Source organism: Aquarana catesbeiana, linkage group LG01 (assembly GCF_042186555.1).
Source record: "Aquarana catesbeiana isolate 2022-GZ linkage group LG01, ASM4218655v1, whole genome shotgun sequence".
Lineage (NCBI taxonomy): Eukaryota > Metazoa > Chordata > Amphibia > Anura > Ranidae > Aquarana > Aquarana catesbeiana.
In genome coordinates, this window is record NC_133324.1 from 793073683 (window position 1) to 793098963 (window position 25281).

The 25281-nt window shown below is 43.3% G+C and overlaps 1 protein-coding gene across 2 annotated transcripts in view; it reads left to right on the forward strand.

Moving 5' to 3' along the window:
• The window catches only part of LOC141113668 (uncharacterized), a 77465-nt gene extending 52474 nt beyond the window's left edge, over positions 1–24991 (forward strand). The window contains exon 3 of one of the 2 annotated variants that reach the window (XM_073606920.1): positions 24797–24991. The gene's annotated coding sequence lies outside the window, so the exon portion shown is untranslated. Of the gene's footprint in view, positions 1–15119; positions 16010–24796 lie in introns of those variants that run through there. The other variant, XM_073606911.1, reaches the window with a different exon arrangement.
• Positions 24992–25281: the final 290 nt, after the last annotated feature.

A 25281-nucleotide genomic window follows, 5' to 3' on the forward strand; every position in this document is an offset into this window, starting at 1 on the left:
TGTGGAATCTTGGTTCATTCCTCTTCAATGGTTGTGCGAAGTTGCTGGATATTGACAGGAACTGGAACAGGCTATCATATACGCCAATCCAGAGCATCCCAAACAAGCTGGTCATGCAAGAACTGGGATATTTTCAGCTTCCAGGAATTGTGTACAGATCCTGGAAGCAACCTGATCAACTCTATGCAAAAGAGATGTGCTGCACTGCGTGAGGCAAATGGTGGTCGCACTAGATACTGACTAGTTTTCGGACACCCGACCTCCCCAATACAGTACAGTAAAACTGCACATTTTAGAGTGGCCTTTTATTGTGGCCAGCCTAAGGCACACCTGTGCAATAATCATGCTGTCTAATCAGCATCTTGATATGCCACACCTGTGAGGTGGATGGATTATCTCGGTAAAGGAGAAGTGCTCACTAACACAGATTTAGACAGATTTGCGAATAATATTTGAGAGAAATAGGCCTTTTCTGTATATAGTAGTAGATCTTTGAGTTCAGCTCATGATAAATAGGGGCAAACACAAAAGTGTTGCATTTATAATTTTGCTCGGTGTATTATTACTAGTAGATGACTTTAAGGTGTACATTGAAAAAATATTTCTCAAATTTTCTGATTGTGGTTGGACAGATCCAGTTTAAGTCCATACTTTTTGCAAAAGTAACATCATTTCAGATAGCCTCCTCTCTATTTCCTATTACCTGGTATCAAAGTAAAAATGTACTGATCTGTACTTTTGATTATTCACACTTACATTGCTGAAAGATAAATTAGCTTTAAAAGCATCAGGTATACACCTTTACAAAATTTCCAGACCTGTCTGAATAGCTCTCTTTGGTACATGTATTGTTCACAATTGTAATGCAGGTCAAGCATCTTCTATGCATCAGTGCAGGCCTAATGAGGTATAGATCTGTCAGGAAATTAAAAGATAACTGAAATTCCTCTAAAGTCTGAAATTACAGACATATCCTATGTGTGGCTGAACCATTGGCTGATACATGGTTTTCACATTACTTATGCTTTAACTTCCCTTAATAACCTTCCATTTTAAAAAGCTCAGCATAGCATCATCAAAAAATAATTAAGAACGTGACCAGGGATGGCCGCTTGTCCTCAGTAACAATACATACTTTGAGAACATGGTGACAGAGGATATAATTGTATAAAAAAGAGTAAGGGGGAGGTAAATTTTCTAAATTCCTTCTGTAGCTTTCTGTGATCTATACCTTCCTAGACAGGTCGCCTATATACTTGTTAAATTATTTATTTAAAGGCTATTAAAGAGAGTACACTTTATTGTGTGCATAGCCAATACACAATGCTTAAATTTTTGTTTATCTAGTTGTTGCTAAGATGGCCTCACGCATATTAAGGTTATTTCTCATTGTTTTCACCCAAGATTCACACAATGTTACCCCAGTATTCTCACATTTTTCCAGACAAATTACAAATAAATCATGTAAAATGGGTAAAATCTTGTGTGAATCTTGGGTGAACACATTTAAATGAGACCCCTATAGGGATGGGGAAACTGAACAAAATTGCTAGACATTCACCAAACCCAGTAGGGAGTCCTCAACCCCCAAACATAATGTAGCACCCTCTAGTGTGCTGGAAGTGATAGTGTTGTTTTGTTGGTAAAGTTGGTAAATTTCCAGGCTTGGCTGGCAGCCAAGCCTGGGTGTGTTTTGATCTGGGTTGGGAGTAACTCAGAGCAGAGCTGGTGACTCACTGGCAGCATCACCAAGACCTCCCGCTTCTTTCCAGAATATTCTAGTATCTTCTGAAAAGGAAGGAGGAGAGGAAAGGTGGAGCTGTCTGGGGTATTTTGAGGAGCCCTAACCAATCCCCAACTTTAATTGGCAGGTGCCATTCCTCCTTAAATACCCAGGGTCAGCCCAGCAGGGGAGGAATTGTTCAGGTGGAAGCTGGAGATGGAGTGCCAGGCCGTCGTGGCTTTCGAGGGAGCTCTCCAGTCTGGAGGGGGTGACCTTGGGCCTGGGGCTCGGGTGCGGACAGGACCCTTTCTCACGACACACAGAGGTGTCCTAGACAGGTGGCATGGGAGCAAGGAGAGGACAGAAGGAGAGCACTGCCAAGCAAAGTCTCCAGGGAGGAACAACAGGTCGCAGCCATGAGGGGTAGTGAGTAACACACAGTCAGGAGAGGAGTGGGGAAGCACGCCTGAGAGGACTGGGAGACTGCAGTCTGGGATGAGTGCAGTGGCGTCACTAAGGTGGGGCCACAGGGGGTCCTGACCCCCCCAACATCATACTGCAACCCCCCATGTGCCCCCCAATTAAAACAATCGGCACAACAATTACAGAGTGATTCTCTGTAGGCTCTCAGCTGCTGGAGGGAGAGACACACAGAAGGCATCGCTATGTAATTGCCATGCGGATTATCCTCCGTGTCCTATTGAGTAAGCTTTGCAGTCCGGGTCTCCTGCTTGTCATAATGACAGAAGGCAGAGCCAGCTCCAGCAGCAGCGGTTCCACCTCTAAGCCCGCCCCTGTGTGCAAAACAACATCTCCAACCTGTAATGTGTGGAGAAGTGCACACAGCAGTAAGGTGCAGGGCTGCATGATGTCAGTGTCCACTCCCGACCATCAAAGGGAGGGGGATATTCCATCTCATCTCGTTAGCCAATAATGCTTTGTCCGTGCTGCAGCCCCTCCCTCTTCCCCTCCTGCCCTCCACATTTCGACTTCAGTTCCAGGAAGAAGCCAGAATCAGTCCTCAGCTTGCCAGCACCCATGTGAGTTTTTTTTTCTTTATGTTTACTTCAGGGAGGGGGAGAAGGAGGGTCTGCAGCAGCAGGGACAGCCATAGATTCATACTTTTAGCACAGGTGATGGAGGAAGAGGGGAACAGGACCAGCATTCTCTTATCTATTCATGTAGTCATGTATTTACTCTGGCACTATTACCTAACCTGGCACTGCCACCCTAACCTGGCACTACCACCTAACCTGGCACTATACCACCCTAACCTGGCACTATACCACCTAGCCTGCCACTACCCCCTCACCTGGCACTATACCACCCTAACCTGGCACTACCAAATAACCTTGCACTACCACCTAGCCTGCCACTACCACTTAACCTGCCACTACCACCTAGCCTGGCACTACCACCTAGCCTGGCACTACCACCTAACCTGGCACTACCACCTAGCCTGCCACTACCACCTAGCCTGCCACTACCGCCTAGCCTGGCACTACCGCCTAACCTGCCACTACCTCCTAGCCTGCCACTACCACCTAACCTGACACTACCACCTAACCTGGCACTACCACCTAGCCTGGCACTACCACCTAACCTGGCACTACCACCTAGCCTGCCACTACCCCCTCACCTGGCACTATACCACCCTAACCTGACACCCTAACCTGGCACTACCAAATAACCTGGAACAGAACCAGCATTCTCTTATCTATTCATGTAGTCATGTATTTACTCTGGCACTATTACCTAACCTGGCACTACCACCCTAACCTGGTACTATACCACCCTAACCTGGCACTACCACCTAACCTGCCACTATACCACCCTAACCTGGCACTACCACCTAGCCTGCCACTACCCCCTCACCTGGCACTATACCACCCTAACCTGGCACTACCAAATAACCTGGCACTACCACCTAGCCTGGCACTACCACCTAGCTTGCCACTACCACCTAACCTGGCACTACCAAATAAACTGGCACTACCAGCTAGCCTGCCACTACCACCTAGCCTGCCATTACCAACTAGCCTGCCACTACCAACTAGCCTGCCACTACCACCTAACCTGGCACTACCACCTAGCCTGCCACTACCACCTAACCTGCCACTACCACCTAGCCTGCCACTACCTCCTAGCCTGCCACTACCGCCTAACCTGGCACTATCGCCTAACCTGCCACTACCTCCTAGCCTGCCACTACCTCCTAGCCTGCCACTACCACCTAGCCTGGCACTACCACCTAGCCTGGCACTACCACCTAACCTGCCACTACCACCTAGCCTGCCACTACCACCTAACCTGGCACTAACACCTAGCCTGCCACTACCACCTAACCTGGCACTACCACCTAGCCTGCCACTACCTCCTAGCCTGCCACTACCACCTAACCTGGCACTACCACCTAACCTGGCACTATCGCCTAACCTGCCACTACCTCCTAGCCTGCCACTACCACCTAGCCTGGCACTACCAACTAACCTGCCACTACCACCTAGCCTGCCACTACCACCTAGCCTGCCACTACCACCTAACCTGGCACTAACACCTAGCCTGCCACTACCACCTAACCTGGCACTACCACCTAGCCTGCCACTACCACCTAACCTGGCACTACCACCTAGCCTGCCACTACCACCTAACCTGGCATTATACCACCCTAGCCTGGCACTACCACCTAGCCTGCCACTACCACCTAACCTGCCACTACCACCTAACCTGCCACTATACCACCCTAACCTGGCACTACCACCTAGCCTGCCACTACCCCCTCACCTGGCACTATACCACCCTAACCTGGCACCCTAACCTGGCACTACCAAATAACCTGAAACAGGACCAGCATTCTCTTATCTATTCAAGTAGTCATATATTTACTCTGGCACTATTACCTAACTTGGCACTACCACCCTAACCTGGCACTACTACCTAACCTAGCACTATACCACCCTAACCTGGCACTATACCACCCTAACCTGGCACTATACCACCTAGCCTGCCACTACCACCTAGCCTGGCATTAGACCACCTAACCTGCCACTATACCACCCTAACCTGGCACTACCACCTAGTCTGCCACTACCACCTATCCTGCCACTACCACCTAACCTGGCACTATACCACCCTAACCTGGCACTACCAAATAAACGAGCACTACCACCTAGCCTGCCACTACCTCTTAGCCTGCCACTACCACCTAACCTGGCACTACCACCTAGCCTGCCACTACCTCCTAGCCGGGCACTACCTCCTAGCCGGGCACTACCACCTCGTCTGCCACTACTACCTAACCTGACACTGTATATCACCTAACTTGGCACTATAACTTACCACCTAGCCTGCCACTACCTCCTAGCCTGCCACTACCACCTAACCTGGCACTACCAGCTAGCACTACCTCCTAGCCTGCCACTATCACCTAGCATGCCACTACCACCTAAAATGTCACTACTACCTAGCCTGCCACTACCACCTAACCTGGCACTACCACTTAACCTGCCACAACCTCCTAGCTTGCCACTACCACCTAACCTGGCACTACCACCTAGCCTGCCACTATCACCTAAAATGTCACTACCACCTTGTCTGCCACTACCACCTAACCTGGCACTACTGTATATCACCTAACTTGGCACTATAACCTAAGCTGACACTACTGTATATCATCTAACCTGGAACTACTGTATATCGCCTAACCTGGCTCTATATCACCCTAACTTGGCACTATATCACCCTACCTTGGCACTATATCCCCCTAACCTGGCACTATATCACCTAACCTGGTACTATATCACCTAACCTGGCACTATATCATCTAAATAATGCAAAAAGTGGGGAGTTAAGTACAGCGCTGCGCTAAAAAAAAAGAGGGGCTTAGTAACTTCCTGAGGACGGACAATCTGATAGGCCGAAATGCATAGAGGTTGAGTCACGTGATTGTGACAACTTCCGCCCATACCCAGAAATCGAGCCCTTCACTGCATGATCTGATCAGACAGATTTCACGGGTGGTATTTTTACCTGCTGTTCACTCCGGGTGCCAGGATATCAGGGACTCATGCATGCATATGAATACCCGTTTGGCTTATACCGGAATGCCTATGGATGTGGAAGTTGTGTTGTCACTCCCCTCTTCTGCTGTATGCTGACGACATCTGAAGAGATGCATTGTCCAGACCGGTTGGTCAATAAGCCTTTCTGACTTGTATGACGTATGTCTTTTTAAGTCATTAAGTTCCGGTAAGCCTCTTGATGTCTCCGGTGATGGCCCCGGCACCACTTTAGATCCTCTGTCCACTTGTGGTTCTTCCATAGCTCACTTACCCGCCAGATCCGGTTAATTCTGTCTACCTGTGAACCTAGGAGTTACAAATCTACCACTCTTAGCGTTTAACCTCTATAGACTTTTGGTGGCGTTTTTTTTCTTCACGTTTTTTCTACAACCAATATTGTGGACTTTTTATGTTTCAGGACACTTTTTCACATAATTTTATGGTGTTAGATTTGTTGGACCTTCATGGTCTTCCAATTATATTTTATTAATGTTTACATTTGTCAATGAAGACTTACTATATAGTTTTTCACTTTATACTGTTTTGATATATAACACAGTGTCACTTTATTGTGCAATCCATATTTATGGCTATTTAAGGTGATGATAGGTTTTCATATACTGTTCATATGCACTTATTGATTGTGGTTTTGACCTATATGTCTATACAATATATTAGGTTTTGACAAAAAAATTTTTGGGATTTATAGCGCTACACTTTTTATTTCACTATATCATCTAACCTGGCACTATATCACCTAACCTGGCACTATATCATCTGCCAGTATACTACCCTAACATTACTTGATGTGACATCCTGCCTGTCCACCTGGGGAGGGGTGCTAGATATAGGATCCGCCCTGGGTGCAAATTTTGAAAACCATTTATCATTTTCCTTCCTTTTCACAATTATGTGCCATTTTGTGTTGGTCTATCACATAAAATCCCAATAAAATACATTTACGTTTTTGGTTGTAACATGACAAACATGTCACACTTAAAGGGTAACTCCGCTTTCGTGGGGAAAAAAAATAGCAAATAAAGAGAAAATAATATAGCATGTACAACTGCGATACAAGTCATATTGTAATTGGATGTTATTAAAAATTACCTTTCCTTTTCAATCTGCAGCCGCTGTAATTTTATACAAATGCAATGCAATATGGCTACCTGGAGTTGTTCTGTACACAGAATGTGTACTGACCACTCCCCAGAAACATCATTCCCTGCTTGTGTGATTGGCTCACCAATTTTCCCAGAAGTCTGCCTAAGATACAAGTCAGATTTTAGGCTTCCCCTGCAACAAAAATGTCATTTTTGGTGAGATACTTTCAATAGGAACTTGTCCTATTGGCTGACTGATAATTATGAAACCACTCTCATTAGACCCACGAGGCACAGAGGAACATACAGGGATTTCTTCAGAATAACAAAAGGTAGGAATCTGCAACAAAGGTTGTTTTAATCCTTGCAATATACATAGATCACCCAGGAGGGAATGTTTTTTTCTCCTCAACAAAAGTGGAGTTACGCTTTAACATTGAGAAGCCTCCACCTCTGCAAGGCACATTATTCTAAAGTTGATTTTGGACAAGGGCCTCATCCCCACATCCCTCGCCCAGTAAATGTTAGGGACTGCAGGAGGGAGTTATTGGAATTTGGAACCACCCTTAAAGGGGTTGTAAACCTTTGAGGTTTTTCACCTCAATGCATTCTATGCATTGAGGTGAAAAACCTCCTGTAATGCTGCAGCCCCCCCTGAGCCCCCGTTTTACTTACCTGTACCCCCACTATTTCGTCTCGGGGACGAGCAGACCAGCGAAAGCAGGTGTCTCTGGTCCTGATTGTATGGATTGATAGCAGCACAGCCATTGGCTCCCGCTGCTGTCAATCAAATCCAATGACCCAGGCGCCGGGGCCAAGTCATACATTCGGCTTCTATGGATGCCGAATGAATGACTTGGGAGCGCGCCCGCAAGGTAACCCCCCGGGAGAGCGCTTCTCCCAGGGGGTTATCTAATGTGGGGAGGAGCCGCAAGAGCCGCAGAGGGACCCCAGAAGAGGATGTTTGGGGCCATTCTGTGCAAAACGACCTACACAGTGGAGGTAAGTATGACATGTTTGTCATTAAAAAAAAAAAAAAACTAAGCTTTAGTGTCACTTTCAAAATAACTCATACCATGGAGTATATTGTCGTTATATTCTAGAAAATTTGAATGTACTGTATACCTATATGAAATCTCTATACAATTTCTATGTTGTACTTTATATACTGCAACTTCTTTATGAAAGCTAATAAAAAACGAATAAACCTAAAAGCGACATAGATCCAACTTAAATCATGATGAATGACACCCTGAATACCCGACAACCCACGCCATGACGATAATTGGTTAATTAAATAACACAAAGAGAAAAAAAATTCCCAGCACACAGAACAAATTGACCCTGTCTAATGCACACATTTGCAAATATATGTGGTAGCCACAGAAGGTTCAAGGTTCCTCTGTGTATTGTGGTCCTAATTTTTTAGAGACCCCAAATTGGAGCATATACAGTAGTGGATAAATTAGGGCAGATTTGACTGGAGGGAGCCCACAGGTACATATTGAATGCCCACCAAGAGCACATCGGTAGCTGGAGGCATCAAATGCGTCTCCACGCCAAATCCAGCAAATAAGCATGGCAACCACACCAATTCAGCCACAGGCATCTGGAGGCTGGAGGCATCAAATGCGTCTCCACGCCAAATCCAGCAAATAAGCATGGCAACCACACCAATGAGCCTTTGCAGTAAGGTTCACATGGAAAAGCAACGCACAACACAGACAAATTATTCCCAGAACACTTACCAGCTGGCCTGCAAAAAAAAAACAAACTGACTCTGTCTAAGAATTTACGTTAAAAACCAAAGGCTTTAGTTGCACACATATGCAAATATATGTGGAAGCCACAGTGCCTACGTCAAGGTTCCATGCAATGTCTCTTCTACAAAAAAAATACACCTACCTGCCTGGTTGCATCATTCTACAAAACGTAAACTGATCTGCACATGTGCAACCCAACTTACATCGCCAGCACAGACCTAGTGTGGCAGGATGACTGACCCCTGTGCATAAGCAAGACTGATGTTATCCCACTCTGGCCAATGAAGATGGCTGAAGACCAGGACACCCAGCAAAAGATGCCGGTGAGGGATGGTGACAGTTGAAGGAAAGGCGTATGCGCACTGTGATCTGAATGGACTGCACAGTTGAGTATGCTGTCCATTGAGAGGGCCGTGCTGCAACCGTGACTCCCATGCACATGCATGGAAATGACGTTATTGCAGCATGCCCATTCAAACGGCCAGAGAGCGTGCACCCACAAGAAAGACCGGGTGAGGTCTGGACTCAGTTGATCACAGATCGGGGTTAAGGGCCAATCACAGCAGCCTTTACCATGTGATCAGCTGTGTTCAATGACAGCTGATTACGGAAGCAAACACAAGCCGGTTATTAGCTTTTTCTTTTCTCACGCTGACAGCGCGAGGAGAGAAAAAGAGAGACGATAACCGGCTTGTGTTAAAGGGACATTGGCACTGATAATCAGGGCACTGATTATCAGTGAAGTCCCAACAGTGCCCACCAGTGCTGCCAATCAGTGCCTTCTCATCTGTGTCACCTATTAGTGCTGCCAATCAGTGCCCATCAGTGCTGCCTACCAGTGCCAATCAGTGCCACCTATCAGTGCCACCTATCAGTGCCGCCTCATCAGTGCCTCCTCATCAGTGCCCACCAGTGCTGCCTCATCAGTGCCCATCTGTGGCAATTAGTGCCCATCAGTGCCGCCTTATCAGTGCCCATCAGTGCTGCCCTATCAGTTCCTCATAAGCGCATGTCAGTGAAGGAGAAAAATTACCTGTTTGAAAAATTTTATAACAAACTATGAAAAATGTTTTAGTTTTTTTCAACATTTTCAGTCTTTTTTCATTTGTTTAGCAAAAAAATGAAAACTCAGTGATGATTAACCCCTTGCCGACCGCCTCACGACGATGTACGTCGGCAGAATGGCACGGGCAGGCAGAATCACGTACCTGTAGTGCCCAAGGTGGTCGGCATTTGTCCCCCGGCGATCGGAGGTGAGGGGGAGGCCATCCATTCGTGGCCCCCCCTCCCGATCGCTCCCAGCCAATGGGATCATTTCCCTGCCTCTGTATAGTACACAGAGGCAGAGGAAATGATATCTCTCCTCGGCTCAGTATTTTCCATTCCGGCGCCAAGGAGAGAAGACTAATGTGAGTGCACCAACACACACACAGTAGAACATGCCAGGCACACATTACACCCCCGATCCCCCCCTAATCACCCCCCCCCCCCCCCCGTCACACTGACACCAAACAGTTTTTTTTTTTTTGATTACTGCATTGGTGTCAGTTTGTGACCGTTAGTGTGGTAGGGCAGTTAGTGTTAGCTCCCTTTAGGTCTAGGGTACCCCCCTAACCCCCCCTAATAAAGTTTTAACCCCTTGATCACCCGTCCGTCGCCAGTGTCACTAAGCGATCATTTTTCTGATCGCTGTATTAGTGTCACTGGTTACACTAGTTAGGGAGGTAAATATTTAGGTTCGCCGTCAGCGTTTTATAGCGTCAGGGACCCCCATATACTACCTAATAAATGTTTTAACCCCTTGATTGCCCCCTAGTTAACCCTTTCACCAGTGATCACCGTATAACCGTTACGGGTGACGCTGGTTAGTTCGTTTATTTTTTATAGTGTCAGGGCACCCGCCGTTTATTACCAAATAAAGGTTTAGCCCCCTGATCGCCCAGCGGTGATATGCGTCGCCCCAGGCAGCGTCAGGTTAGTGCCAGTAGCGATAACACCCACGCACGCAGCATACGCCTCCCTTAGTGGTATAGTATCTGAACGGATCAATATCTGATCCAATCAGATCTATACTAGCGTCCCCAGCAGTTTAGGGTTCCCAAAAACGCAATGTTAGCGGGATCAGCCCAGATATCTGCTGTAATGGAACATTGTAAGTTCTGTATATAATTGTATTGTATTTTGTATGTATTGCACATTGCCCTCACTGTGCACACAGCACTAATGTTTTCAGTAAATGTTTACATTCTTTCGAGTCCTGATTAGAATAAGCCTGCCTATGCAACGCCCCTTGTTACGATAAACCTACAATTGTAATATTAATGTGATACCTACGTAATCATGTGCATAAAAACCTTCAATTGCGTCATAATAAAGCAGAACAGTTATTTGGAAAGATGCTGAGCGTATCTTTTGTGTCTGTTCCCTACTGCAGTAGTTATTATTAATTTGGAACCACTAATCAATATGAGGATAGGAGTTGCCTATCATCAATTTAACCAAGTCAGCATGGCGAGCTTTGCCTTAGGAGGGGATTCCAGGTGACCCTGAGTATCCGAAACGAGGAGCTTGAGACGATCCGGGAATTTCTGATAATCAGCCGGCTGAGGTAAGCCTTTTGCTTACATTTGAGTTATCAGACTTCCTTGATCGGTAAGGCATTTTCGGGACAAAAGGGTACCTATTTTACTTCCCTTAATCGAACTGTATTGATTGGTGGTTATATGTTATGTTGTCCCTGTCTATTGTCCATTGGAGTGTTATAGATAAGAAAGGGAAGAATAGTGCTGTTCACAGGTATATGTAGTAAATCTGCTAGATAAAGTAGTTTAGAGGCAAGAGGGTATAGGCACAAGTAGAGAAAAGAGAAGACTGGCCAGTCATTATGGGCATTAAATTAAGTAAGGGAATGAAGGGTAAGAGACCCTCAAAAATGCCCAGCGCAAGAGGAGCGCTACATATGAACCAAAGGTGCGGTTCCGCCTATACTGAGCCCCTAGATTAATAGTTAGAGTGGACAGGGATCCACAATGGGTAACTGGGTTACCAAAGGCCATAGGGACTAAGAATCATGCAGAGTAAACAGCTAGAGAAACAGCTATCTATGTGAGCAGGATGGATCAAGGGTGACATTAACACTAGACAGAAAGGGACATTTTCATGTTTAGTTGTGGGATGAATTTGGGGTCAGGCACTACAACTATGAGAGTTAAAACAGAATACTTTATATGTTGTCAAGAAAGGGAAGATGGGATGAGCACTATGGCTCCCCGTCTGATCATAGAAGCTACATATAAAGGATATCTGAACAAAATAAGGAATGCAGAATTTAAGGCAGGGAAATATTAAAGAGTTAAAAGAAAGTGAGAGAATGATATGCATGTGTGAATGCTGGGACCTTTAGTTCTATTGCTTGTGTGTGTCATGTATGCAGATATGACCCCCTCCTTTGTGCTCTCCTGAAAGAAATGTGGCTAGGATGAGAGGTCAGTGATAAGCTGGAAGGACACCATGCCAATTCCATTTTTTTTAGACAAAACATTTATAACAAAATGTGCTGAGTTAACAAATCTAATGGTAAACAATGTGATCACAATTATTTTGAATCTGTTTTCCAAACATGGTAAAATGAAGGTTACATTTAACTGTGTATTGCACAAATTGAATACCCTTTGATAGTGGAAACAGCGCATTTAAAAAAGGGAAATTAAGTAAAATTAAGTAATAATGAGTATTCATTTCTAATATGAGTTTAACAATTTTATTAATAATATAGATATATTGAAACTGGTTAAGATAACCTTTGGTTGGAAATGAAATCCAGGTTATTGGGGAAATTTGTAAAAATGGGATTAGTTTAGATTAAGATAACAATTTTGTAATTTTACATTTATTCAATAAGCCCTTAGGCTCCATTCACACTAGCGCGTTTTTTGATGCATTTTGCATTTTGCAGAAATGCATGGGAATTTTTTTACATGGGTTCCTATGGGACATGTTCACATCAATGCTTTTTTGTATCTCTGCGTTTTTGGAAAGGGTCGGGGACTTTTTTTCATGCAAAAAGCAGCGTTTTGCATGTAATGGATTTCAATGGACAAGCATCAAAAACGCAAGTGCACCGTTTTTGCAGCGTTTTTGCAGCGTTTTTGGTGCGTTTTTGGTGCGTTTTTGCCGGGTTTTTTTTATTTTTTTTTTTTTTGTAATTTTTTTTTAAGACTGTAAAAAAAAATGAAAAAAAAAAAACGCAAAACGCAAATCGCGGCAAAAACGCCGCAAAAACGCTACAAAAACGCTGCTCAAAAACGTGCCAAGCATGAAAAAAAAACCTCCAAAAACGCTCAAAAGCAACATGCATAGGTGTGAATCGAGCCTTATTGAGAGAAAAAAGATTAAGGTGAGGTTGTTATTTGGAATACAGCTGCCATAATATTTAACAAAGCCAAGATGGATGGGATACATGAGAAGTTTTTCTACAAAAATGAAATTTTAAGGTTCTTGATAATAACTTGATGTGCGGTCCATGATGTGAGAGTAATAATAAATACAATTTAAATATAACAGACCCATCACATCAAGTCCACACACCCTGTTAGGATAGATGCCACCTGCAGCCAGTTGTTTTATAGTTTTTGATGCTTTCTGGTCCATCATACAGATTGTTGATCCTTTTGTTTTATTTATTTTTATTTTTGAAATCCAAAGCAGAATGTATGGATTGTGAAATGATGTGCCCCTTTTTCTTGTAAGTACAGTGGTATAAGCAGAAGAATATTTTGGATTTATGGGCATCTCTGCATGACCGCAGGGTATTGTTATCATTTATTATAATATTGCCAGGAAAAAGTTGTCTTTTGAAACATGAAACTGGAGTTCTTACACAAACAGCGTGATATAAAACAAGCCATTGTAATATATTTATGGAAGCTGGACCCAGTAATGAAGGGTTCACCCCGATATATCAGAGCTGTAGCTTTTATGCAAAGGTGCTATTAGACAAAGTTAGATATTGTTTTGGTCAAACATTTAATTTTTAATGGTCCAACATTCTGTGCAGCAAATATACAGCTAACTAAATGTTTGTCTAATGAAAGGTTTAAAATATGAGTTTGTTTATTTACAAATCTAACAATGAAAAATGTATACATTTGAATCCATCCACCTTATTGCCTCTATTGGAGGAGGCTGGAGACAAAGGAAGACACGTGTGTTAAATTGATGGTGTAGGAATCAGCTGCTGTGAGCCCAGTGCAGGACACACTCCCTGAAGACCCAGATATTACATTTTTTGTAGATTTGAGTATGCAGTTTATCACCCAGAAGGATACTCTGTATTCAAAGTCATTGGATCCTTTTTGCCCAGCTCAAGAAGCAGAGCTCCATGTTTTAGCAAAGCCTGTGAGCTATAAAAAGAGTGTATATTTATATAGATAGTCGAGATATAGAGAGCTTATGGTTCCATTTAAAGGGCCAGAAGTTTGTTTTTACTTCGGCAGGTAAACCAACCAAGCATGCCAAGTTAATTTGATTGGCTGTTTTCAGCCTTCCAGGTTCTTGCTGAGGTAGCCATATTAACTTTCACACATGGAAGCAGACCAGGTGACTAAGGATGCTGCATTTACAGCCCCGGACACTTGATGGGTCTGTGCAACTCACAGATTCCACCCTAGTTCTGGCCCAGTATAGCTGGGATTAATAATTAAACTTTAAGGACCCCAGAACAAGAAGAACAAGTGGTCCACAGGGGGCAACTTCTTATGAAATAGGTGGAAAAAGTGATCATTTATATCTGCCAGCCATTCTTTTCCCTCCAGCTTGACACATGGACCGTGTCATCAGTCACAAGAAGTTATGGCTGCCTTAGTAAATGAGCGTGGGATAGAGCCAGGGTTCACCACAGTTGTTTTTATAACATACCACTTCTTGTTTTACCTGTTACCAAAGGTGTTACCAAAAGCTGAACATCCCTCCCAGAGATTACAAAAAAGATATATCCAGATGCCCAAGTTAGGATCTTACGAGTATGCATTTTGTCTGTATGGACATGTTTTTTGGATGTCCAGTGGCAAATGCTACTGCAAAGGCCACAGTAAAAAGTGTTATCAGAAGTAGTTTGTAAATATAGAGTGCAGAAAGTACATAGAGTAACAGAGGAAATCATTTTTTATAGGAGAGTCCTTAATAGAAGTTTTGAGGTTTTATTTTTACACCCCTTACTGTCTACAATGTAGCGGACAAAGTAGAGTAAGAAGCTAGAAAACTTTTGCCTGAATGTTTTCTTATATTTTATCAAGCCCCTAAAGGAGATGTTGGACTCTCTCCCTATGGGATTTGGTTTGGGAGTGTGTTACTCACTTGCTTATATTTTGTCTCAGCAGCTGAAGTCCTCCATTCGGATCTCACAGAGAATGTTGCTGATCTTTTAAGGTTTTTTGACAAACTCATTTATGTGTTTTCTCCCCAATTCCAGATCCTAAAAGTTTGGAAGGATCTAAAACTAAAGCCAGGTGACTTGTGGATTGTTGAGACATTTATATATAAGGAAAAGTTTGGAGACTCAATACAGCATCTATTTCATGTACAGTTTTTGCAAAACGTGAAGAAAAAGTCACCTGGATCCACACCAGACACTGCAAAAATGACCAAATTAAAGAAATCTCTGAGTTTGATTTGTTTCCCTCTTGTGATCACAGTCTAGGGTACTTTTTTATTAAATTACTTTAATTGTAAGGGATATATATATTTGAAAAGTAGTTTAGCCATGTTGAAGTCATATTTTGTCTTTTGTACGTCTTCCATTTTATGTAGAATTGTCTGTGTTCACATATGCTGATAAGTCAGCATGCTCACAATTAAGCTAGAAGGCCATTCTGGCCACAGGAGTGTACAGCCAGTACTCTGTAAATATGTCTTAGCAATCATTTGTTTTTCACAATGAAAAGTCATTTTGTAATGAAAAAGTTGCTCAGCTATTATTTTCTCCACAATGGAGTTTTTTGCCTCTTTGGACTACCTCTACCTAAGCGTGTGGAGGTTCCAGGTTAAAGGTGATAGCAGGTATGGTTAGTGATCAAAATATTGATCAAAAGAGGGGAGACTGTAATGGAAATTTGTAAGTTCTGTATATTATTGCATTGTATTTTGTATGTATTGCACACTGCCCTCACTGTGTACACAGCACTAATAATGTTTTCAGTAAATGTTTACATTCTTTCGAGTCCAGATTAGAATAAGCCTGCCTATGTAACACCCCTTGTTACAATAAACCTACAATTGTAATATTAATGTGATACCTACGTAATCATGTGCATAAAAACCTTCAATTGCGTCATAATAAAGCAGAACAGTTATTTGGAAAGATGCTGAGCGTATCTTTTGTGTCTGTTCCCTACTGCAGTAGTTATTATTAATTTGGAACCACTAATCAATATGAGGATAGGAGATGCCTATCATCAATTTAACCAAGTCACTGCTAACACCTGCGTTTTGCCCCTCTGCCCGGCCCAGCCCAGCCCACCCAAGTGCAGTATCGATCGATCACTGTCACTTACAAAACACTAAACGCATAACTGCAGCGTTCGCAGAGTCAGGCCTGATCCCTGCGATCGCTAACATTTTTTTTGGTAGCATTTTGGTGAACTGGCAAGCACCAGCCCCAGGCAGTGTCAGGTTAGCGCCAGTACCGCTAACACCCACGCACGCACCGTACACCTCCCTTAGTGGTATAGTATCTGAACGTATCAATATCTGATCCGATCAGATCTATACTAGCGTCCCCAGCAGTTTAGGGTTCCCAAAAACGCAGTGTTAGCGGGATCAGCCCAGATACCTGCTAGCACCTGCGTTTTGCCCCTCCGCCCGGCCCAGCCCACCCAAGTGCAGCATCGATCGATCACTGTCACTTACAAAACACTAAACACATAACTGCAGCGTTCGCAGAGTCAGGCCTGATCCCTGCGATCGCTAACAGTTTTTTTGGTAGCGTTTTGGTGAATTGGCAAGCACCAGCGGCCTAGTTCCCCCCTGGTCGTAGTCAAACCAGCACTGCAGTAACACTTGGTGACATGGCGAGTCCCATAAGTGCAGTTCGAGCTGGTGAGGTGGGAAGCACAACTAGTGTCCCGCTGCCAACAAGAAGAAGACAAACACAGGCCCGTCGTGCCCATAATGCCCTTCCTGCTGCATTCGCCAATCGTAATTGGGAACCCACCACTTCTGCAGCACCCGTACTTCCCCCATTCACATCCCCAACCAAATGCAGTCGGCTGCATGAGAGGCATTTTCTTTAAGTCCTCCCGTGTACCCCTACCCAACGAACCCCCCAAAAAAAGATGTCGTGTCTGCAGCAAGCGCGGATATAGGCGTGACACCAGCTATTATTGTCCCTCCTGTCCTGACAATCCTGGTCTTTGCCATAGGTGTGCGCAGCCTCTTGCATTAGGGTGTGCACCCCAAAGCTCAAATACATATGCATGTGTATATGTACTGATGGTGTCAGTAGGGCAGTGGACAGTGTCAGTAGTTTTATTTTTATTCTTTTTAAAGTATTTTATTTTGTAACTTTTTTTTTTTGTGATGAAATATTAGTGGTCTAAACAGGGGGGAACATGCACCACACAAGGCGATTAGGGTGTGCCCAGGCACACCTGGCACACCCTGTGCGCACGCCTATGGTCTTTGCATTGGTGAATGTTTTGAACGCTACCATTCACTAGTTGAGTATTAGCGTAGGGTACAGCATTGCACAGACTAGGCACACTTTCACAGGGTCTCCCAAGATGCCATCGCATTTTGAGAGACCCGAACCTAGAACCGGTTACAGTTATAAAAGTTAGTTACAAAAAAAAAAGTGTAAAAAAAAAAATATATATAAAATAAAAAAAAATAGTTGTCGTTTTATTGTTCTCTCTCTCTAGTATCTCTCTATCGTTCTGCTCTTTTTTACTGTATTCTATTCTGCAATGTTTTATTGTTATTATGTTTTATCATGTTTACTTTTCAGGTATGCAATTTTTTATACTTTACCGCTTACTGTGTTTTATTGTTAACCATTTTTTTTGTCTTCGGGTACGCCATTCACGACTTCGAGTGGTTATACCAGAATGATGCCTGCAGGATTAGGTATCATCTTGGTATCATTCTTTTCAGACAGCGGTCGGCTTTCATGTAAAAGTAATCCTAGTGGCTAATTAGCCTCTAGACTGCTTTTACAAGTAGTGGGAGGGAATGCCCGCCCCACCGTCTTCCGTGTTTTTCTCTGGCTCTCCTGTCTCAACAGGGAACCTGAGAATGCAGCCGGTGATTCAGCCAGCTGGCCATAGAGCTGATCAGAGACCAGAGTGGCTCCAAACATCTCTATGGCCTAAGAAACCGGAAGCTACGAGCATTTCATGACTTAGATTTCGCCGGATGTAAACAGCGCCATTGGGAAATTGGGAAAGCATTTTATCACACCAATCTTGGTGTGGTCAGATGCTTTGAGGGAAGAGGAGAGATCTAGGGTCTAATAGACCCCAATTTTTTCAAAAAAGAGTACCTGTCACTACCTATTGCTATCATAGGGGATATTTACATTCCCTGAGATAACAATAAAAATGATTAAAAAAAAAAAAAATTAAAAGGAACAGTTTAAAAATAAGATAAAAAAGCAAAAAAATAATAAAGAAAAAAAAAAAAGCACCCGTGTCCCCCAAGCGTCGGTCTGGCGTCAAATGTAAACAGCAATTGCACCATGCATGTGAGGTATCACCGCGAAGGTCAGATCGAGGGCAGTAATTTTAGCAGTAGACCTCCTCTGTAAATCTAAAGTGGTAACCTGTAAAGGCTTTTAAAGGCTTTTATAAATGTATTTAGTTTGTTGCCACTGCACGTTTGTGCGCAATTTTAAAGCATGTCATGTTTGGTATCCATGTACTCGGCCTAAGATCATCTTTTTTATTCCATCAAACATTTGGGCAATATAGTGTGTTTTAGTGCATTACAATTTTTTAAAAGTGTGTTTTTTCCCAAAAAAATGCGTTTGAAAAATCGCTGCGCAAATACTGTGTGAAAAAAAAAAATGAAACACCCACCATTTTAATCTGTAGGGCATTTGCTTTAAAAAATATATATATAATGTTTGGGGGTTCAAAGTAATTTTCTTGCCAAAAAAAATAATTTTTTCATATAAACAAAAAGTGTCAGAAAGGGCTTTGTCTTCAAGTGGTTAGAAGAGTGGGTGATGTGTGACATAAGCTTCTAAATGTTGTGCATAAAATGCCAGGACAGTTCAAAACCCCCCCCAAATGACCCCATTTTGGAAAGTAGACACCCCAAGCTATTTGCTGAGAGGCATGTCGAGTCCATGGAATATTTTATATTGTGACACAAAATGCGGGAAAGAGAATTTTTTTTTTTTTTTGCACAAAGTTGTCACTAAATGATATATTGCTCAAACATGCCATGGGAATATGTGAAATTACATCCCAAAATACATTCTGTTGCTTCTCCTGAGTACGGGGATACCACATGTGTGAGACTTTTTGGGAGCCTAGCCGCGTACGGGACCCCGAAAACCAAGCACCGCCTTCAAGCTTTCTAAGGGCGTAAATTTTTGATTTCACTCTTCACTGCCTATCACAGTTTCGGAGGCCATGGAATGCCCAGGTGGCACAAACCCCCCCCCCCCCCAAATGACCCTATTTTGGAAAGTAGACACCCCAAGCTATTTGCTGAGAGGTATAGTGAGTATTTTGCAGACCTCACTTTTTGTCACAAAGTTTTGAAAATTGAAAAAAATAATGTTTTTTCTTGTCTTTCTTCATTTTCAAAAACAAATGAGAGCTGCAAAATACTCACCATGCCTCTCAGCAAATAGCTTGGGGTGTCTACTTTCCAAAATGGGGTCATTTGGGGGTGTGTGTGTGCCACCTGGGCATTCCATGGCCTCCGAAACTGTGATAGGCAGTGAAGAGTGAAATCAAAAATTTTCACCCTTAGAAATCCTGAAGGCGGTGATTGGTTTTCGGGGCCCCGTACGCGGCTAGGCTCCCAAAAAGTCCCACACATGTGATATCCCCGTACTCAGGAGAAGCAGCTAAATGTATTTTGGGGTGCAATTCCACATATGCCCATGGCCTGTGTAAGCAATATATAATTTAGTGACAACTTTGTGCAAAAAAAAAAAAATTGTCACTTTCCCGCAGCTTGTGTCAAAATATAAAATATTCCATGGACTCATAGTGACAACTTTTTGTAATTTTTTTTTTTTTTTTGTCATTATTCAATCACTTGGGACAAAAAAATTAATATTCAATGGGCTCAACATGCCTCTCAGCAATTTCCTTGGGGTGTCTACTTTCCAAAATGGGGTCATTGGGGAGGGGGGGGTTTGTACTGCCCTGCCATTTTAGCAGCTCAAGAAATGACATAGTCAGTCATAAACTAAAAGCTGTGTAAATTCCAGAAAATGTACCCTAGCTTGTAGACGCTATAACTTTTGCGCAAACCAATAAATATATGCTTATTGACATTTTTTTTACCAAAGACATGTGGCCGAATACATTTTGGCCTAAATGTATGACTAAAATTGAGTTTATTGGATTTTTTTTATAACAAAAAGTAGAAAATATCATTTTTTTTCAAAATTTTCGTTTTTTTTCCGTTTATAGCGCAAAAAATAAAAACCGCAGAGGTGATCAAATACCATCAAAAGAAAGCTCTATTTGTGGGAAGAAAAGGACACAAATTTTGTTTGGGTACAGCATTGCATGACCGCGCAATTAAGCAGTTAAAGCGACGCAGTGCCAAATTGTAAAAAGTGCTCTGGTCAGGAAGGGGGTAAATCCTTCCGGGGCTGAAGTGGTTAAATACCACCATAAGAAAGCTCTATTTGTGTGGGAAAAAAAAAAAGTCATAAGGGTACAGCGTTTGCATGACCACGCAAGTGCCCAGTAGGCAAGTGGTTAAAGACCAACTCCAAACTGGACAGTACCACCCCCATTCCCAGTACTTTTTTGCATACCTACCTTTATTCAACTGTCTTATGGCTAGTCAAGGGAACACCTGGGGTGCTTTTATTTCTTTTATGATGTCAGAGCTGTCCTCTGCAGTACTGTACTGTGAACCCAGGCTGAAGTGATGAGACCTGCCATGAATGCCTAGGCTCATAGGAAGTGAACTAAATGGTGCTGGGATTAATTCAACCAAAGTAAAGGACGAGCAGTGTTCGAGTGGGAAAAGCTGAATTCACCTGTAAGACCTGTACCTAGTGCTAAAGACAAATAATTAATGTAAATACACAGGTTCAAAGTATTCTTAGTAAATTCTGCAAGCTGAGCTGTTTGCCGATGTTTTAGGTGCATCAACAAATACACCTGTACACCTTAGAATGCTGACTGTATGAAGTCAATGCCTTCTGACCACAGATGACAACCATGCATACTTACATGAATTTTCACAGACAGTACTAGATTTTGAAAACTAGAACAATTACCGGTATATGAAAATATCATAAATACAGACAATGTGGCTGAAAATGTGTGAGCTCAATCAATGGCAAACAGAGAGTGTGCTTTGTTGCCCTCTTGTGGAATAATACTAAAATGTCATGTTAAATAAAAAAGCCATGTTGTAAATCAGTAGTTCTCAACCTCAGCCCTCAAGTACCCCCAACAGGCCATGATTTGGGAAGTTCTCTTATGCCCCGTACACATGGACGGATTTTCCAACAGAAAATGTGCGATCGGAGCGTGTTGTCCGAAATTCCGACCGTGTGTGGGCTCCATCGGACATTTTCCATCAGATTTTCCGACACACAAAGTTTGAGAGCAGGCTATAAAATTTTCCGACAACAAAATCCGATCGCGTCAATTCCGACCGCGTGTGGACAATTCCGACGCACAAAGTGCCACGCATGCTCAGAAGAAATTCCGAGACGGAACAGCTCGGTCTGGTAAAATTAGCGTTCGGAATGGATATAGCACTTTCGTCACGCTGCAATGTTTTAAATTGTTTAATGCAGCGCACTCTCTTCTTCTTTACAATGTGAGAAGAATGAAGTTGTTTTGCTGCTCATAGTCACATAGAGTTCTTACAAACTTCTTTCTTTATTATTTATCATGATTTCATCAATATATTTTGATTTGTCACATCTGACAAAAAAGCAATATGTTTATATTTTTGGGTTTGTATTTTTTTCAAGCCTGATCGTGTTTTTTTTTTTTTATTTATTTATTTTTTACTCCAGAATATTTTTCGGTGTGTTTTCTGTGTCAATTTACCACAACCATTGTTACCATTATTATCTTGTATTATTTAATCTCAAGGAGATTGCTTGGTGTTGGTGTCTCTTGTTAATTTCACATTGTATTTTTGAAATGTACCTGCCTCCTCACAAACTGTCCTTTTTGAAGGAAAACACACATAGGTAATTATAATTGAAACAAAAATTCCTTTATTAAGGGATCAGAAACAAAGAGGAAGGCAACGCTGGAGAAACAGCAGAAATCGGCGAAGCCTTTGGCCCCCAGGGCACACATTAATTATTTTACTGCAAAATTGGTGGCCTGAGGAGTCCCTATATAAAGGAGTGCAGTCTGGTCCAGAAGTCCAAGAGATCCTGAACAGCAACAGATGACATGTATGTCCCCGGGCTGTGGTCATACAAGAGCCTGCATCTTTTGTCAGACCAGACTGAACCCAGGCCATCACTCTCTGGTCTTCCTTCCATGCTTCCTTCCACGCTGTGGCTCTGGTGGTGGAGTTGTGGCAGGAGGAGGAGGAGGAGGATGGTCCAATTCACACAGGTGGGTTTTGGGTGTGATTTCGCCCCTCACCCCCTTAGTTACGACTTTATAAAGAAGGTCCTCACACATGAGGCGTTGGCCCTCCTGCATGCCCTGCAGTTTTGTGCCAGCCATGCAGGCAAAGGCCTCTTCAGGAGTGGGTAAGGCTCTGAGGGACGCAGAAGCCTCCTTAATCAGCCTGAGCGCTGAATCCTGCACGTGACTCCCCTTCCTGGGTCTTTTGATTAGAAGGCGGAGGGGAGGAACCTGCGATTCGGTCAGGCTCCTACTGGGTCTGGCCTTCTCCTGGCTGCCACTTAGGTCCGCCTCCTCCTGGCTGCCACTTACCCCCACCTCCTCCTGTGTGCCACATTCCAGAGCCTTGTCCTGGCTGAGGTCTTCCTGTGTATGAAAAAGGGACATAGTTTTAGTTTTTTCTTCATCATTCACACACAATTTTCATCTCATGACTGTTGCTAATTGAAAGCTAACAAATATAACAGACTATCATTCTGAGCCCAGCATTTTTAATTCTTGTCCCAATTATTTTTGCCCACTGCTGTCTATTGATATGTAAAACACTTTATGAAATCAGCAATTAGTGATCAAAAATAACATCTAATAAACATCATTTATTTATTGACTCGAAATCTGTAGATCAATGCTATACCTGGCTCCAGCTGGGCTCCTCCATTTCTTCCTGGCTGGAAGTCCCAGGTTGGATATCGGAAGCCTCAGCTGGGGTGGAAGATAGGGTGGAAGGAAGAGTGGAAGGAAGGGTTGAGAGGTATTCCCTGACTCCAGTCTGGTCTGACAGAAAATGAAGTCTCTCATAGTACCACAGCCTGGGGACATAAACGTCATCTGCTGCAGCTCCGGATGTCTGGGAATCCGTGACCTTCTTGCGCTCCCTAAGATAAGTGCTCCTCAGGTCACCAATTTTGGCTTTTAAATAGGGGATGGTTGCCGTGGGGACCACTGGCTTCACCAACTCCAGCAGTTTCTCCAGCGCTGCCTGCCTCTTTTGTTTATTGTTGTATTGGTGTTGTTTTATCTGCCATAGACAGGGCAGCTGCTTGTATTTGTCTATGAACAGGGGAGGAAGTTGTGGTCATTGAAGCCATCCATTTTATCTGCAAGACACAACACAAGACAAACCCTAATGTCATGCGAAACTCTCCTAATCTTGTTACAATATAGGCCTCAATCTAGAAGCAGTATAGGCCCAAGTTTAGATCTTACCTTCGTTATCACGATCGGCGCCTCCGATACTCCTTCCTCCGCTCACAGATCGTACGTACTACGCACGTGTGTTATATATATATATATATATATATATATATATACACTGCGCATGCGGAAACTCCGCCTGCCCCTGACGTTCTTTCTAGTCTATTCCCCGCCCCTTCACGTTCGACGTAGTGGGGGAAGAACACATGGCGGAGACACAACAGGTGCGTTCTAATTACAGCAACGAGGAGGAGGAGGAGGAAAGCCCGGAGCCTGAAAATGTCACGATCCCAGAGGAGACGATTTAAGGCATCGAATATGTCCTTTGGGGAGCTGTTGGAGATGGTCGACATCCTGAAGAGGGCCGACTATGACTATGACTAGTATGGACCTTACCCCAACCCCAATGTCAGAAAGGCCAAGATCATAGCAAAAGTAGTCAAGAGTCTGCACCGGAATTTTGGAGTACGACGATCGAAAGATCAACTGAGGAAGCAGTGGTCGGACCTCGAATTAAGGGAGCATGAGCAGTACAGAAGGATCAGGAGAGTGCTGCAAAAAAGTAAGTACTTGTCCTGTGTTCCCATTCTTTATTTTTATAACGTTCGTGCTGCTCCATGTGCTTTTCTTTACTGTTGTACAGTTTAAAATGGCAACTTTCATGTTAATGGGCACATTGTTTGTTCGTAGGAAACATTTTTCGTTCGGCATAGAAAACCCCATTGCTTTGGCCATATGCATTTGAATACCTTTTTTCTGGCCTACTTCTCTTAAAATAATTTTGGAGTCTAGATGGGTTTGTAACTAGAATGTAATGCAAACTAGATTCTGTGTAAGGAAAGAACACTCAGCAGCAGTTTACACATCTGGACTCTGGAGCACTAGTGTGGGACACAAGAACACCCTTTTCATTAGGGGGCCCACACAGGTGCTCCAGTGTATACTATAGGGGTGACTCCATCTGTGAAGCTTGTACAAAACAGGTAAGTATTCAAGGTAAGTATTTAAGCTTGACAAAGGAAAACAATATTTCTTCATCTTGTAACTCTGACCAAACAGACAATTGTACCCCACTTCCAAGCAATGTTTCATAATCCTATTTCTGGCATCAAATATCTGTGTGCTAAGTATACCTATTTTTTTTTGGACATAGGGGAGAAAAGACTCGGAGGACACCCCTCATCAGAGGAGACCACAGACCCCCCACCTCTGGAAGAAAGGGAAATCCCTCAAAGCCAAGCAGAGCAGGAGGAGGAAGACGTGGTGGAACTAGTCACCACAACAGGTGAGTGTCTGCGACCACAGGCTCAGATAAGAGATGGATGCCGGCAAATTTATAATACATGTTTTTTTTTTTTTTTTCATTTATTTTTGTAGGTGATGGTGATGTTGTGGATCCAGGTCATTTCACCAGTGAGAGTGCCCAGATCCTGATCTGGGAGATAATGGGGTGTAATAGGGACTTGGAAAACATCCAGAAAAACATCAATGAGGTTAAAAACAAAATGAACATCATTGATGTTTTAGGGAGAGTTTAAAAGACCTCCAAATCCCTGACTTTTTGGTGGTATTTGTAATGGAAGAATTTGTTACATTTTTTGACATTTTATAGAAAAGTCAAATTTTGAAGATGCACAC